At 41.5% G+C, this 16,496-nt stretch overlaps 1 protein-coding gene across 4 annotated transcripts in view; it reads right to left on the bottom strand.

The window, feature by feature from the left end:
* spata5 (spermatogenesis associated 5) overlaps positions 1-16,496 on the bottom strand; it is a 436,625-nt gene that overhangs the window by 89,669 nt on the left and 330,460 nt on the right. The gene's annotated exons all lie outside the window — the stretch shown is intronic.

Genomic DNA, 16,496 nt, shown 5'->3' with positions numbered 1-16,496 from the left:
GGTAGTACTAGTCAACCAACAATCCACCTTTGTTTACTCGCTGTAAAAGATTTAGTGTTGTGAATTTCTCTGCACTTGAATTAAGAGTCATTTTATTATAACTCCGATCTCTCAAAGCTGTTGTAGATCATAAATCTCTGGTAATCTAACATTCTTATTGTGTCCTTCAAAAACAACAAACCTGGTTTATCAAATTGTTAAATTTATTTTTGTTGAGAAGAAAAAAAGATGAAAGACAGTAGAACAATAAAAGGAAACAAGAAAAAAATTTCACACAATGCAATGAGTTGTTCCTCATAAGAAAACAACTATTAAGAATCATAGCATCCCTACAGCGTGGAAATAGGCCATTAGGCCCAACAAGTCCACACCGACTGTCCACCCAGACCCACTCTCATACCGTATTGCTCTACATTTACCCCTGACTAATACACATAGCCTACACATTCCTGGACATTGGGGGCAACTTAGCATGGCCAAATCACCTAACTGCACATCTTTGGACTGTGGGAGGAAACTGGAGCACCCGGAGGAAACCCACGCAGATGTGGGGAGAAGTGCAAACTCCACACAGACAGTCGCCATTTAGAAATTAGGATTTATTAAAGCATCTAGCATAGTTTTATAATAGGTTTGTCATGCCTGGCAAATGTAATTATTTTCTTTGAGAAATAATAGCATGATAATAAAAGACATGCATTAGATAATGCAACCATGATTTGAAAGGTTATAATATAGGAAGGCTGTTGATAAATTAAGGCATTTAGTATTGATGGAAGTTTGTTGACATGAATAGTATTATAGATCAGACCAAATGCCCTCAAGATATATTAAGAAGATAGTCTAACCCTAACTTTTTCTTATTTTAAAGTTAAGTGTAAGGCATTGTGTTGCGGATGAAATTTGATCGGTCAAACTACCAGACATGGGAAACAAAACACGCTTTATACATGCTCTATAATTAAGATACAGACAAAATAAAAGAATTGGCTTAACTGTAACTCTATCAAAATGCCTAACAAAATAATATACATAATAACTACTAACAATTAACTGCTCCAATATAGTAACATCCCATAAACACACTCTTGGCAAACACAATTCAAAATAAAATAGATCGTGTCATATGCAATTCTAGCAGCAGGACAACAACCTTAACTTTCAGCTGTAACAGAGAGAGGAATAAGAGCTTCTATATCTAACTTCAAGACTTCAGCAACTGCTACTGAAAAACTAAAACTAAATATCCTGAGCTTCATCCCACCCATTCAGGCTGCTTCTATTGTTCCAACTTAAAAAAAACCCAAGGCCTCACAAGATGTTTACTTTATTGGCTTTGGAGCAGACTGCTCGGCATATCTGCCTCAACCTTCCCAAAAAAAGGAAAAAATTCACCTCTTAAAACCACAGCAGCATCATAGTGGGGTGCTAGTGAAATAAAAAGAAAAACAGAAATACCTTGAATGTACATAGTGCCTTTTACAGGCAAAGGGATTCTGAAACATTTTGCAGCCAATTTTCAAAGTATTGTCAATGTTGCTACGTAGTCAACACCGTAGTCATGATTAATGAACAGCTTTTGGACTTACGATCCAACATTATTTGAAAATCTATAAAACACGGTGGCACAGTGGTTAGCACTGCTGCCTCACAGTGCCAGAGACCCAGGTTCAATTCCCGCCTCAGGCAACTGTCTGTGTGGAGTTTGCACATTCTCCCCGTGTCTGCGTGGATTTCCTCCGGGTGCTCCGGTTTCCTCCCACAGTCCAAAAATGTGCAGGTTAGGTGAATTGGCCATGCTAAATTGCCAGTAGTGTTAGGTGAAGGGGTAAATGTAGGGGAATGGGTCTGGATGGGTTGCTCTTTGGAAGGTCGGTGTGGACTTGTTGGGCTGAAGGGCCTGTTTCCACACTGTAGGGAATCTAATCTCAACAGGTGTATGGATTTCCTCAGCCACATTCATTGGTATTAAGCATTTCACTTGCTCAGTTTTGTAATGGGCTTGGCATTTTGCAGAACGAAGAAAATAAAAGTATGGATTGAAAACTGGAGGTATCATTCAGTATTCAGAGGGTTAACAGCAACAACGCACGATGGAACTTGCTTAAATCTCAAAGCACCAAGCTATCAGACTTGTTAGAAAATATGTTGCTCATGCATTGCTGTCCAGATACTTCGGGCTTAGCTGTGAGAACTGTGGAGATGTGCACAGAGATAGCATCTTGCCCACAGTATACAACTTCAAACTTGAGCCAAAATTACAGATCGACATCTGGATTGAGATCAGGATCTGACTATACCTCAGCACCTGTTTCGATGAAGCAGCTGATTAGCCAGCAGTAACTGAGCATGGCACGACTCTGACAAGGTCAATTCTAACTTTCTAAAAACACAATGACTGCAAATGGAATATGGGTTTTTAAGAAAAGATCAATTGGCTTGTAAAATAGTACCCTATGCACCCCACTTTATATTAGCCTGTACAGACAAACTACAAAGCAACTTAAAAGATAATTTCTGATTAATCATCTCCCGAGCCTCTATAGCAGTTTTACAGCATTTTTAAATTGAGACTCAGGTGTACCCAAGAACTCTGTGGAAAGCTTGGGAAGTGATTACTTACTGAGATATTTGGATCATTGATTGTCATAAGTGGTGCCAGAAGACTGGAGGTTGGCTAACATGGTACCACTATTTAAGAAAGGTGGTAAGAAAAAGCCAGGGAACTATAGACCAGTGAGCCTGACATTGGTGGTTGACAAGTTGTTGGAGGGAATCCTGAAGAACAGGATTTACATATGTTTGGAAAGGCAAAGACTGACTAAGGTCAGTCAGCATGGCTTTGTGTATGAGAAATCATGTCTGATTAACTTGATTGAAGTTTTTGAAGAAGTAACAAAGAGGACTGATGAGGGCAGAACAGTGGATGTGATCTATATAGACTTCAATGAGGTGTTCGACAAGGTTCATCATTGTAGACTGGTTAGCAAGGTTAGATCGCATGGAGAACAAGCCACATGGATACAGAACTGGCTCAAAGGTAGAAGACAGAGGGTGGTGGTGGAAGGTTGCTTTTCAGATGGAAGGCCTGTGACAAATGGTGGTGCCACAAGGATCGGTGCTGGATCCAGTTTTTTTTGTCATTTATATAAATGATTTGGATGTGAACATAGGAGATATAGTTAGTAGGTTTGCAGAAGACACCAAAATTGGAGGTGTAGTGGACAGTGAAGAAGGTTACCTCAGAGTACAATAGGATCTTGACCAGATGGGCCAATGAGTGGCAGATGGAGTATAATTTAGAAAAATGTGAGGTGCTACATTTTGGAAAGGCAAATCAGGGCAGGACTTATACACTTGATGTTAAGGTCCTGGGGAGTGTTGCTGAACAAAGAGACCTTTGGATGCAGGTTTATAGTTCCTTGAAAGTGGAGTTGCAGGTAGATAGGATAGTGAAGAAGGCAATTAGTATGTTTTCCTTTATTGGTCAGAACATTGAGTAGGGAGGTAATATTGTGTCAATACAGGACAATAGTTAGGCTACTTTTGGAATAGTGTGTGCAAATCTGGTATCCCTACTATAGGAAGGATGTTGCGAACTTTGAAAGGGTTCAGAAAAGATTGACAAGGATGTTGCCAGAGTTGGAGGGTTTGAGATATAGGGAGAGGCTGAATAGGCTGGGGCTATTTTCCCTGGAGCGTCAGAGGCTGATGGGTGACCTTATAGAGGTTTATAAAACATGAGGGGCATGGATAGGGTAAATAGACAAGGCCTTTTCTCCGGGTTGGGGGAGTCCAGAACTAGAGTGCTTACCTTTAGGGTGAGAGGGGAAAGATTTAAATGGGACCTAAGAGGTAACTTTTTCATGCAAAAGTTAGTGCATGTATGGAATGACCTGCCAGAGGAAGTGGTGGAGGCTGGTACAATTACAACACTTAAAAGACATCTGCATGGGTACATGAGTGGGGAGGGGGGTGGTTGGGAGGGGGGTGGTTAGAAGGATATGTGCCAAGTCCTGGCAAATGGGACTAGATTAGGTTAGGATATCTGGTTGGCATGGACGAGTTGGATTGAAGGCTCTGTTTCCGTGCTGTACATCTCTATGACAGCACTGCTGCTTCACAGCACCAGGAACCCGGGTTCGATTCCAGCCTCGGGCGACTGCCTGTGTGGAGTTTGAACATTTTCCCAGTGTCTGCATGGGTTTCATTCAGGTGCTCCGGTTTCCTCCCACTACCTGAAGATGTGCAGGTTAGATGAATTGGCCATGCTAAAATTGCCCACAGTGTTCAGGAATGTGTAGGTTAGGTGCATTAGTCGGGGTAAATGTTGAACAATAGGGTGGGGGAATGGGTCTGGGTGGGTAGCTCTTCGGAGGGTCGGTGTGGACTTGTTGGGCCAAATGGCCTGTTTCCACACTGTAGGGGTTCGATGATTCTATAACTATTTCCATGTGGGTGCAACAGGCACTGCATGAACAAAATGATTCTTAGAGAGACACCAGTAGCTTTGGTGTGGTCAGATTTTCTCTCACAAGTGTTCTGGCATATGCTTGAGCTTTTGACTTGTTTGTTCCACCTTCATGTCGTAATTGCCGATTTTCCTAATCATGAGTAGATGGTAGTCAATAATTTATTTATCAAAGTCAATGGCAGATCAATCATTTGGACACAACTGTGAACAATCCAAGAGGAAAATGTAGATGCGGTTTTGCATTATTGCATTAAGTATTAACATTCTGAATGATCTCTGTTTTCCCATTGCTAAGCCTGTCCTTTTAGTGAGTAACTAGTGGTATAATAGGTGATTGTATTGTTTTGTTCTAGAATGCCTGTTATAGATACGTTCCAAGCTCGGAGCTAATGTGGAACCACAGAAACAGAGATAGAATAGGAATGTAGTAAGCAGTGAAGAAGACGGGGAACAGATTTGACAATGGAGAGGGTGGATTGAAATCAAGGATGGTGAGATGTATGGTCCAGAAAAGAGGGGCAGCAGGAAATGAGGCATTGTGGAACAAAATGGAGCAGGGCTGAGTATCACAGATAGTATTCTATGCATAAGCATTCACTGAGATTATCAAAGACACTAGCACAATCTTGCTGCAGCAGCCAACATTAGATGTCCCCTCCACAAGATAAATTAGATTCCCTCCAATGTGGAAACAGGGGATTTAGCACAAATGTGGACGCTAAGTACTGAAAGGCCTATCAGAATAGCCAAAGGGAAAGGTAGCTGGCAATTTATTAAGAATGGTGTGCAGATGGACCGGGTGCTGGCAGGTGGGTCTAGATTGGGTTGGGATATCTGGTCGGCATGGACAGGTTGGACCGAAGGGTCTGTTTCCGTGCTGTACATCTCTATGACTCTGACTCAATTGTGCATGAGCTGGAGCCACAAGGAACACCAGATAAATCTTAACAGCCAGAACTTTCAAATGTGTCTAAGTGCAGGGTAAGTGTTTCCACTTGAGAGTGCTCTTCTGTAACTGTGCTGAGTGAAACTTATAGACTCATTTAAAGATAGTTGTGTGAATTCATTTCATGGTGCTTTGGTCACCTGCTGTGCTCCTGCCTACTGAGAAGAAAAATGGCACACACTGCAGGAGTATGTATGTCTGGCAAGTTGCCATGGCCAAGGGAAAATGCCACTTATTTGATGCTTTAATTCCAATAACTGGCTTCCTACTACTGCCAGATGAGTTGCTGGCCAGGCAAGCAGACATACTGCCCTTAACAAAAGTTGCAAAGGACCAGTCTGATGAGCTGCCCGCTAAATAACCATCTCCAAGAAGCAGGAAAAAATCCTCCCATAGATAGCAACAAAGAAAATATCGGGAACTATAAACTGAGAATACAAAATATTGCTTAAGTGAAAAGAACCCATAGTATAAAATTAATATAAAGTAGAAACTTAATTCGAAGAAAGTTGCTTAGGGAAATATGGTCCCATGATATAATGAATAAAAACTCTAAATTAATCACAGACATATTGAACTTTTGTGCAAGGTGCTTTTTTTAAACAAAGTCTTCAAGCCAAGCCTGACTAATAATGTAATTTCTACGAATGGCATTCGCTGATTACTCAAAGATTTCCTACGTAAACACGGAATGTCACATCTTGTAGAGTGCCATGAAGCTTCAAAAGAGAGAAACTTCAAAAGGCAGAGGTGAAGGGCAATCTAATTACCTTCTCTCAATAGGAAAGCATCTCCTGCAGATTACATCTGGACTGTGGGCATGAGTCAAACTCCATGTTTGTATTTTTCACTTCCAGAAATATACAAAAAAGTTCTTAAAAATCAACTGTGATCCTGGTCTGTACGTGTTTGTGGGCTGATGCATAAATGTGGACTAATGTGCATTGAAGGTGAGTTTAAAATCAGCCATTAGACATCCGTGGATCTGCAGGCAAACAGAAAAAGCACACTCTAGAAGCCAGTCACTGTCAAAAAAGGAACAGGATGGCTAAGTTTAGCTAACTTGCAAAGCCAGGAGTTTCAAAATCAAATGTTCAATTACCAGCATCAAGTACCACCCAATTAACAGCTGCAATGTTTTACCATTTACTTTTCACTAACAACCCTCAGACTGATCTGTATATCTTTTAATTTCTTTTTTGGATTCACTTTATATTTCTACTGTGTGGATCTGTAATGCATTATACTTGTTCTTGTGTTATATGTATTATGTTGTGTGTTATTTATACGAATATATATTAATAACCTAGTCCTTCGGCTTCAGGGCACAGTTTCACAATTTGTGGATGAAACAAAAACTGGATGCATTGTGAATTATGAGAAGGTTAGTATAGAACTTCAAAAAGGATACAACCGAGTTGATGGAATGGGTAGACAAGTGGCAGGTGCAATTCAATCTAGAGAAGTGTGAAGTGATTCATGTCTTTTTCGGAAAAAAAACTAAAGAGACATGACAAAACAAAGGGTATAATTCTAAATGAGGGTGCACAGACAAAGGTACCTTGGTGTATATCTCTACGTGATTGAAGGCAGTATTACAGATTGACAACATGGTTTATAAAATTCTAAACAAAAAACTGAAACAACTGTAGATGCTGGAAATCAGAAACAAAAACAAAAATTGCTGGAAAAACTCTGCGAGTCTGTCAGCGTCTGTGGAGAAAAAGTAGAGTTAACGTTTTAGGTCCAGTGACCTTTCTTCAGAACTGATGCCAGGAAAAGGTTGATATTTATGCAGAAGACAGGGTAGGGTCATCCAATTTGGGTGACCGCTTTGCAGAATACCTAGGTGCTGTCCACAAAAATGACCCTGAGTTTCCAGTTGCTTGCCACTTCAACACACCACTATGTTCCCTGGCCGACATCTCTGTTTCAATGCTCCAGCAAACCTCTGGGCTGCTACCACACAGAACCCATTGTCAGCCACTAATAGTTTCCATTGGCAGCTATTCATTTTCCCAGGCTGACCTTTACCCACTCCTTCGCCTGTCCAACTGTTTTTTCTCTCTTTGGGCTCTATCTCCACACGTTGTTTCCTCCTCCATTATCGACCCACCCCATCTTCTGCATAAATAGCAACCTTTTCCTAGCTACCACTAGTTCTCAAGAAGGGTGACTGGACCCTAAATGGTAACTCTGCTTTCTCTCTAAAGATGTTGCAAGACCCGCTGAGTTTTCCAGCAGTTTCCATTTGTGTTAATCAAGTCCTATTCTTTATTAGTAGAAGCACAGAGTACAAGAGCAACAAGGTTACGTTAAACTTGCCAAAAGAAAGTACTAGTTCAGTCTGAACTGGAGTTATTATGTCAAATCTGGGCATCACATTTTAGGAAATTTAGGTTAGATTAGATTACTTACAGTGTGGAAACAGGCCCTTTGGCCCAACAAGTCCACACCGACCCGCCAAAGCGCACCCACTCAGACCCATTCCCAGACATTCACCCCTGCACCTAACACTACGGGCAATTTAGCATGGCCAATTCACCTGACCTGCACATTTTTGGAATGTGGGAGGAAACCGGAGCACCCGGAGGAAACCCACGCAGACACGGGGAGAAAGTGCAAACTTCACACAGTCAGTCGTCTGAGGTGAGAATTGAACCCAGGTCTCTGGTACTGTGAGGCAGCAGTGCTAACCACTGTGTCACCCACAAGGAATATGGGAAGGATTTAGAGAGTTCAGTAACTATGAATGAGAATAGTTCCAGAAATGTGGAACTTCGGTCACATAGATAAATTAGAGAAGTTAGGACTGTTTCACTGAAAAGGTCTGTGTTACATTTCACCTCTAAGGTTACCTGCTCACCACCAGAATTTGCTTGCCTCATGAACACAATGTGATAGGTACACAGAAGCAGGAGTAGGAGTAGATCAATCAGCCTCCCTGCATTCTAGATCATAACTGCTCCATGTTATGCTACATAATTTCTCAAATTGAGGCAATGATTACATGTGTCAGAGTTGGGAGAAACTAAAGAACTTATATAAAATTTCCTAAACAGAATCAGCACAGCACTTTCAGCTTAGTGCTTTAACATTTACCAGTGGAAACTTAAACTGAGAACTAATGAAATTCAGTATATATCAACATTCAACAGTAAGCATTTATCATTATAAAACTTGCCCCTACATATTGACGTATGTTAGTGTGAAAATGTTCTTTACAGTGCATGTTTGTCAGTGTAAAATTGTCAGTACTGATAACTGACATGTGAAGTAACGGTCCATTGAGCTGCGATAATACAACAAAGCTTCAAAAGCCCACAGCTGGTGGAACGGCCGGGCATTCAGCTTCGAAAAACAGAAAAATGTAAAGAATTTTAATTTTGTTATTTTGCACAGGAAATGCATTAAAAAAAAACTCACTGAAGCCCCATACAGTGAAGTCCTTCTTCTGTAGGATAACAACACTTTATATTTCACTTCAAAAATGGAAGTACTATAACAACAAACATATTTGATACTGAATCCCAAGAAATGGTGTGCAGAATATTAAGTCACAGCTGTGCAGACTTATGGGCTTTCCCTGCTACACACTGAGTAATCTCTGACTTGGACTGTTTCCCACATCCCACTCAGATTAAGCCAAATAAGAGGACATTTGTACAACCATATGGAAGCCTGCTGCACATTCTGCACATGAAGCGTCACCTGTCAAGGGTACCATTCAATGCTTACTTTTCAGGTCAGATTAAGCAGGCAACAAATGGCCATTGCTTCTCTGTTCTTTACTGCACATGCCACTGAGTACCACAAACTTTGAGCAGTCCTCTTTAGTACAAAGAGTCAATGTTAATCACTACACAGATCAATAAAAGTAATGCACAGCTTTTTAATGTTTCCTGCATTTTTTCAAAACAGGGCAGCTGGTACAACCAAGTGAAATAACAACAGACTAGTGACATGAACTACAAACACAAGGACATTCCCCTGCACTTTCTAATATATTCGTAGCTGATACTCTTTCATTTGGGGCCAGTAATTTATAATTTTAGCCACCTTTCTTCATTGTATTTATTATTCTGGGTATGTAATTGGCTCACAGCTTCCAATACTATGTCTAAAAAAGTTAAAAGTACAAAGACACGTTGTATGGACAAGGCTTGTAGCTAGGACAATTGAAAATTTCAAAATTGAAATTGATCAGCCTTTTATTAATCCAAACTGAAACTCCATTCTTAAATTTGAACAGGTTTCACCTCCTTCAGCATCTGGTGTTGCCATACTTTGGAAACTGTATGAATGAACTGTAAGGTACACAGATTGTGTATGATTCATTAGATAGCATGAAAATAGAAAGCCTCATGCTCTTTCAATTGAACAGTTAATTAGGAACATATGAAATGGAGCAGAATTAGACCATTTGGTCCTTCAAGTCTGCCCTGCCATTCAGTTAGATCTTGACTGATCTGATTGTGATCTCAACACCACTTTCATGACTGTTTCTCCACAGTTCTCAACTCCCATGCCTGTCAAAAATGTCTCTAACTGTTTTGAATAAATTCAATGGCACAGCCCCCAGTAATTTCTGGGAAAGAAAATCCTACATATTAAACAGAAAAGAAGTTCTCACCTCCATCTTAAAAGAGAGATCTTTCATTCATAAACTGCGTCTTTTAGTCTGGTCTTCTCCACAGAGAAAATAGCCTCCCAGAACTCATTCCATTAAGTCCCTCAGAATTTTATGTATGTCAGTCCCCATTATTCAAAACTCGAATGAGTACAGGCCTGGTCTGTCCAATTTTTCTTGGCAGGACAGCCCCTTCATCACAGGAATGAGTCAAATGAACCTCTTTGAGCACAATTACTGACACAGGGAATGGAGTCAGGAGATGTATACCTGTAAAATTTCACTCTGTCAATTAAACTATCCCAAAGAAAAAACTGGTTCTGGTTCATTCCTTCACCACCTTGTTATCAAGAGTTTAACATACCTAACCTCAGAGTATTTGATAATGATCCTCAATGCAAAGTGTTCTGTTCCCTAGCAATTCTGTATTCTGAAGTGCCCGAAATAATGTTATGCTAGTTTTTGTGAATATCTGAATTTAGCCTAATTCAGACTGCTTCAGGCTCCTTCCATTCTTTTGAAAATACAGGATATTCTGGTAGCTTTCTTGAGGCGTCAGTAAGTATATGCACCAGCTATTGTAACAACCACAAAGATTGTGGGTCAATGTGGAAGCAGCTGCAATTAGTATGGCTGAAGCCCAGTTCAGCTGCTGTTAGCATGACTGGAGGTGAAAATTAAAGTCAAAACTTCTATGGCAAAAGGAATTATTAGCTAAAGGTGTTATTAGGAGGGGTATCAAAAGATTGCTCAAATAGTTGGGTTTTTAAAGAGAGAATTATGCAAGGAAAGGGAAGTGGAGAGGCATTTGGGTAGAGGTAATTCTAGACCATGGATCCTAAATGTTGAAGCCAAATCCATTTGTGGTAGACTGCGAGTGGGAGAGAGAAGGGAAAAAAAATGTTAGAATCTCAAAGAGGACTGAGGGCTGGAGAAGGTTACAAAACCTTTGACATGAATAGTGCAGGGACATGAATGGTTGTTGCAAGTTCCAGGGTTTAGTTGTTTCAGTAAGAACGAGGAAGTTGGTAAAGAGGGGGAGGTTTGGCATTGTTTCTCAAGGACAGTATTACAGTGGCAGAAAGGACGTTTGAGGACATGTCTACTGAGGTAGTATGGGCTGAGGTTAGAAACAGGAAAGGAGAGGTCACCCTGTTGGGAGTTTTCTACATGCCTCTGAATACTTCCAGAGATGTTGGGGAAAGGATTACAAAGATGATTCTGGATAGAAGCGAGAGCAACAGAGTAGTTGATATGGGGGACTTTAACTCTCCAAATACCAACTGAAAATACTATAGTTCAAGTACTTTAGATGGGTCAGTTTTTGTCCAATTTGTGCAGGTTTTCCTGACACAGTATATAGGCAGGCCAACAAGGAGAGAGGCCACATTGGATTTGGTACTGGGTAATGAACCTGGCCAGGTGTTAGATTTGGAGGTAGGGGAGCACTTTGGTGATAGTGACCACAATTCAGTTATGTCTACTTTAGCGATGGAAAGGATAGGTATACACTGAAGGGCAAGAGTTGGAGCTGGGGGAAAGGCAATTAGGCAAAATTTAGGATGCATATGATGGGGAAGGAAACTGCAGGGGATGGGCACAATTGAAATGTGGAGTTTATTCAAGGAACAGCTACTGCATGTCCTTGATAAGCATGTGCCCGTCAAGCAGGGAGGAAGTGGTCAAGCAAGGGAGCTGCGGTTTACTAAAGAGGTTGAATCGCTTGTTAAGAGGAAGAAGGAGGCTTATGTTACAATGAGATGTGAAAGCTCAGTTATGTCACTTGAGAGGTACAGGTTAGCCAGAATGGACCTAAAGAGAGAGCTAAGAAGAGCTAGGAGGGAACATGAGAAGCCACTGGCAGCTAGGATCAAAGAAAACCTTAAAGCGTTCGATAGGTATGCCAGGAATAAAAGAATGACGAGAGTAAGATTAGGGCCAATCAAGGGCAGTAATGGGAAGTTGTGTGTGAAGTCAGAGGAGATTGGAGAAGCAGTAAAAGAGTATTTCTCGTCAGTATTCACACTGGAAAAAGACAATGTGGTGGAGGACAATACTGAAATACAGGCTACTAGACTAGATGGGATTGAGGTGCATAAGAGGAGGGGTTAGCAATTCTGGAAAGTTTAAAAATAGATAAGTCCCCTGGGTCAGATAGGATTCATCCTAGGATTCTCTGGGAAGCCAGTGAGGAGACTGTCGAGTCTTTGGCTGAGATCTTTATGTCGTTATTATTCCAGGAATAGTGCCAGAAGACTGGAGGATTGCAGATGTTACCCCTTTGTTCAAGGAGGGGAGTAGAGACAACCTTGGTAATTACAGACCAGTGAGTCGTACTTCAGTTGTGGGTAACGTGTTAGAAAAGGTTAGAGTTTATAATCACCTAGAAAGGAATAAGTTGATTAGGGATAGATAACACAGTTTTGTGACAGGTAGATTGTGCCTCACAAATCTTATTGAGTTCTTTGAGAAGGTGACCAAACAAGGTGGATGAGTGGAAATCGGTTGATGTGGTGTATATGGATTTCAGTAAGGTGCTTGATAAGGTAAGCTATTGCAGAAAATATGGATTCTCATGGTATTAAGGGTGATTTGGTGGTTTGGCTCAGAAATTGGCTAGCTAAAAGAAGACAGACGGTAGTGACTAATGGGAGATGTTCATCCTGGAGTTCAGTTACTAGTGGTGAACCACAAGGATCTGTTTTGCGGCTACTGCTGTTTGTCATATTTATAAATGACCTGGATGAGGGCGTAGAAGGATGAGTTAGTAAATTTGCCGATGACACTAAGGTTAGTGGATAGTGCTGAAGGATGTTGCAGGCTACAGAGGAACACAGATAAGCTGCAGAGCTGGGCTGAGAGGTGGCAAATGGAGCTTAATGCAGAAAAGTGTGAGGTGGTTAACTTTGGAAGGAGCAACAGGAATACAGACTACTGGGCAAATGGTAAGATTCTTGGTAGTGCACATGAGCAGAAAGATCTTGGTATGCATGCGCATATATACCTGAAAGTTGCCACCCAAGTTGATAGGTTTGTTAAGAAGGCATATGGTGTATTGGCTTTTATTGGTAGGGGGATTGAGTTTTGGAGCTATGAGGTCACGTCACAGCTGTACAAAACTCTGGTATGATTGCACTTGGCGTAGTGTCTGCAGTTTTGGTCACCACATTATAGGAAGGATGGGGAAGCTTTGGTTTAGGGGTCAGAGGAAATTTACTAGAACATTGCCTGGTATGGAGGGAAGGTCTTATGAAGACTTGAGTCTGTTTTTGTTGGAGAGAAGAAGATTGAGAGATGACTTAATTGAAACATATAAGATAATCAGAGGATTAAGTAGGGTGGACAGTGGGAGCCTTTTTCCTTGGATAGTGATGGTCAGAATGAAGGATATAATTTTAAATTGAGGGGTGACAGATATAGAACAGATGTCAGAGGTAATTTCTTTACTCAGAGAGTAGTAGGGGCATGGAACGCAGTGCCTGCAACAAGAGTAGACTCGCCAACTTTAAGGCCATTTAAATGGTCATTGGATAAACATATGAATAATAATGGAATAGTGTGGGTTGGATGGGCTTCAGATTGGTTTCATAGGTTGACGCAACATCGAGGGCCGAAGGGCCTGTAATGTGCTGTAATGTTCTATTAAACTGAAAATGGTTGAAATCACAAACAAAGATAAGGACTTTAGAAAGGAGTTTTATCTTTTAAATATGTTTATTGGTTGTGGGCACCATTGTCATTATATGTTATTGTATTGCCTGTAAAAAGCTAGGAGCTAATTAACTAGGAAACAATTGTATAAGTGCTCTTAAAGAATCACATTTATAGCTTCACTAGAGAGTTCTAGTTTTCATGTAATATGGCACAAAACAAGTTTCCTACCATGCAGCACAGCAAGTTAAAATATAAAAAAACTCAAGGCTTTCTAAACCTGAAGTATGATTATTTCCAACATTTGGAAGCCTAAAGCAGCCAGAATACACAACAGCAGGTAAAAACCAGTACTTATTGCCTACTTGAACTGCTGCAATGTGTAATGTGGGTTTACCCACAGTAATGCCAAAGAAGTCGTCAATAGGTTTTGGTCCAGCACGAATGAAAGAATAGTGATGTAGTTCCCTGTCAAGAAGATGGATTACTCGGATAGTAGCTTATAAGCAGTGTTCACATCTATCAGTTGCCCTAATTCATCAATATAGTAGAGGTCGCAGGTTTGTAAGGTGCCATCAAAGAAATCTGCACATGTAGTTGCTGTCTATCTTGTAAATGGGTGAAGAGAATTCACTGATGCTGATTACATTGAATGCCAAAAGAAAAGATTAGGCTCTGTAAAGTTGAAGATGGTTATTAGCTGGCATCCTTGTGGCAAAAATGGTATTTGTATCTTAATAGCCCAAACATATTTCCCTAAAGGATTAACTGAATCAGATAGGTTCTTACGAAAACCTGATAGCTTCATTATCATTACTATTGATAGTTTTTTAAGTCATGGAATGGGTGTCAATGCAAGTCAATGAGATTAGGGGTAATGGATGAGGAGAATTGGTTAAGGGTGAAATACAGGCAGTAGAGTTTTAAATCTGATAGCAATTACAAAGAATGTTCGGGCAATCTGGAGAGCATTGCAAGAGTCGAGATTGGAGATGACAAAGGTGTAAATGAGGGATTCCACAAAGTATGTAGGAGGGTGGTGACACTACAAGGATGAAAAGAGAGATCCACGTGATAAAAATGATTTAGGGTTGAAGTGGCTTTTGATGGCAATGAAATTGATGGAACTATTTGAGGCAAGTGATGGTGTCACATTCTTTATATACTAAAGAATATTCTGCCCTCTTCGTGCATCTCTAATTATCCACCGAAACCCATTCCCACATCCTCACCCTTCTCCTGATCCCATCCCACACAAAAGTCTTGTCTGAGCCTAAATATTCTGGAACCATTGTTCTCTTTGTTGCAGGATGTTTAGCAAGACACCCTAATGAGATCTGGAGCTGGATCACTCGATCTTGTAAACTAATCTGATTGGCCACCATCTCTGAAGGGCAGGATTCCTGTCTAAGCCCCTTTCCACTTGTTTTGGCTACTAGCAGCATGTTATCACAACAAGCTTACCATTTTTTAGGTCATGATTGGAGTTTGGGGGTGGGGAGTGGTGTGAAGTAGAAGTGGTCAACATTCCTGTAAATTCCAAACCAATAATCAGCTATAATCAAATTCTGCAATTCATCTGAGCGAGGGAGTGGACAAAAATGGCATGAAGGTTTCTATTTTCATGCTACCTAATGAGTCATGCTGGAATTATGCCTGTTCTAATGACTAACAGCATGATCATGTTAAGCTGTGATGCCTTCTATTGTTGACTTGCTTGGTGACGCCATTTAGGTAAAAACAAGGACTGCAGATGCTGGAAACCAGAGTCTAAATTAGAGCGGTGCAGGAAAAGCACAGCAGGTCAGGCAGCATCCAAGGAGCAGGAAAATCGATGTTTCAGGCAAAAGGCCTTAATCAGGAATAGAGGCAGGGTGCCTGCAGAGTGGAGAGATAAATCAGAGTGGGGTGGGGGTGGGGGTGGGGAGAAAGTAGCACAGAGTACAATGGGTGAATGGGGGTGGGGATGAAGATGATAGGTCAGAGAGGACGGTGGAGTGGATAGGTAAAAAGGAAGATAAGCAGGTAGGACAGATCTTCCTGGCGGTGCTGAGCTGGAAGGTTGGAGCTGGGGTGAGGTGGGGGAAGAGGAAATGAGGAAACTGGTGAAATCCACATTGATGCCCTGGGGTTGAAGTTTTCAGAGGCAGAAGATGAGGCGTTCTTCCTCCAGGTATTGGGTGGTGAGGGAGCGGCGGTGGAGGAGACCCAGGACCTGCATGTCCTCGGCAGAGTGGGAGGGGGAGTTGAAATGTTGGGCCACGGGGCGGTGGGGTTGATTGGTGCAGGTGTCCCAGAGATGTTCCCTAAAGCGCTCTGCTAGGAGGCGTACAGTTTTCCCACTGTACAGGAGACCACATCGGGACAATGGATACAATAAATGATATTGGTGGATGTGCAGGTGAAACTTTGATGGATGTGGAAGGCTCCTTTGGGGCCTTGGATGGAGGTGTTATTATTGACGACTGACTTGACATTGACATTTTTACAAACCCACCGACTCCCACAGCTACCTGGATTCCACCTCTTCCCACCCTACCTCCTGCAAAAATGCCATCCTGTATTCCCAATTCCTCCGCCTCCACCATATCTGCTCCCAGGAGGACCAGTTCCACCACAGAACACACCAGATGGCCTCCTTCTTTAGAGACTGCAATTTCCCTTGCCACGTGGTTAAAGATGCCCTCCAACGCATCTCGTCCACATCCCGCCCCTCTGCCCTCAAACCCCACCCCTCCAATCATAACAAGGACAGAACCCCCCTGGTGCTCACCTTCCACCCTACCAACCTTCGT

Source organism: Chiloscyllium plagiosum, chromosome 32 (assembly GCF_004010195.1).
Source record: "Chiloscyllium plagiosum isolate BGI_BamShark_2017 chromosome 32, ASM401019v2, whole genome shotgun sequence".
NCBI classification, from domain to species: Eukaryota; Metazoa; Chordata; class Chondrichthyes; order Orectolobiformes; family Hemiscylliidae; genus Chiloscyllium; species Chiloscyllium plagiosum.
Note: the sequence above shows the minus strand (reverse complement) of the source record. Positions and strands in the feature narration are given on the sequence as shown.